The 1,658-nt window shown below is 37.6% G+C and overlaps 1 pseudogene; it reads right to left on the bottom strand.

The window, feature by feature from the left end:
* The window catches only part of LOC102838020, a 19,736-nt pseudogene extending 18,602 nt beyond the window's left edge, over positions 1-1,134 (bottom strand).
* Between the last annotated feature and the right edge of the window lie 524 nt (positions 1,135-1,658).

Below are 1,658 nucleotides of genomic sequence, written 5' to 3'. Positions count from 1 at the left end.
TGCAGCAGATTTGCCCAATGCAATACGTCATCTGAGGTACAATTCATACTGAAGACTATGGTCTTTGATTTTCATCAGCAAGTATTTTAAGTACTTGGCAACCTGTATGTGTTAGCATAAAACTTTGCTCCATAAGCTTTTCAGTGTCTGATTTTTTTCAGAAGCAAGTCACAATGACTTTCTTCCAAAGTTTCTTTTGGAACTCTTTCTCCCCCCGCCCCAGTTAATTGTGCATTTACTGTTTGCACTAACCAGAGTCATGCTAGCTCCTAACTAGAGATTTTCAGCCTGGCTGAATATCAAGACGACTAGTAGGAATTTTTTAAAAATAGGGCTGCCTAACACAGTCGCAGCTCAGCTGGCTCAGAAGCTCTTGTGATACAACCCAGTATACCTGAGTGATTCTAGAATACAAAAATTCTGAGAACTAAATCCATCATCTAATCCTGATAAAAAACTCAACAAAATAGGAATATAAGGGAAATTCCTCAACATAATCAGCAGCATTTATACAAATCCAATAGCCAACATTATTCTCAATGTAAAGCAATTGAAAGCATTCCCCTTGCTAAGAGGAACCAGACAAGGATGCTCTTCATCACTACTCCCATTCAGTATTGTGTTAGAAGCTTTCACCAGAGGTAAAGACAGAAAAAGAACAATTAAAGGCTTCCAAATTGGCAACAGTCATCTATTTACAGATTATATGATTGTATACATAGAAAATCCCAAAGAATCAGCAAGAAAATAATTGGAATTCATTGTAAGATTCAGCAAAGTGACAGGGTATAATAAGATCAATATTAAAAAAAAAATCTGTTGGATTCCTCAACATTAATAAAGACAGCTCTGCAAAGGAAATTAGGAAAACAACACCACTTACAGTAGCCACCTCAAAGATGAATTATTTAGGAATAAATCTAACTGAAGAAACAAAAGATATATACAAAGTCTGTTTTAATTGTGCAGTCTACAACTTCTCCAAATTGCGACAAAAAACTCAGTCAGATCGTTCTTGCTTGTATCCCAGCTCAAACCTCCAATAAACCTTTTACCTTCATCCTGCTGACTCATGCTGGAGCTTATCTTGGATCCCTCTGTGAATTCCTGTGTTGTTGTACTCTTGTCCCCCATTGCAGCAGAGTGGTTGGCAGGGGGCGCTGGTGCAGACCGTGTTGCAGCAGGAGCAGCAGGGGAGCGTTGGGTCTATCCTAAAATAGTCTTTGCTTCCTCTGTAGTGTACTTATTTTCATGACCTTATAGTTGTCATGTCTCAAAACACATTTGGAAAGGCAATTTTTCAAATTAACTAGTAGCTTATTGCATGAGCACTTAAGTGCATGGGTCAAACTCCATATAAAATCCTTGAGTCAGATTCCATGTGGAATCCTGGGTTTAGCCATAATGGCCATGTGACCTTGGGCCACTATAGCCTCATCTTCCTATGTGTAAAATGAGGAATTTTAACAGCACCTAACTTACAAGAGTATTATAAAGATTAAATGAGATAACACACAGAAAACTCTTCATACAATGTATGGAATGCTTAAAGGGGTTTAGACTTGGTTTCTTGTTAGTTGTCATAGAGTTGGCCATAACTCACTGAAATCTTAAGGGAATGAAATTTCGGTTCTTCTGTTAAGTTTATTTTCTCATAT

Source organism: Chrysochloris asiatica, unplaced genomic scaffold (genome assembly GCF_000296735.1).
Source record: "Chrysochloris asiatica unplaced genomic scaffold, ChrAsi1.0 scaffold00010, whole genome shotgun sequence".
Lineage (NCBI taxonomy): Eukaryota > Metazoa > Chordata > Mammalia > Afrosoricida > Chrysochloridae > Chrysochloris > Chrysochloris asiatica.
This window is presented reverse-complemented; position numbering and strand designations above follow the sequence as displayed.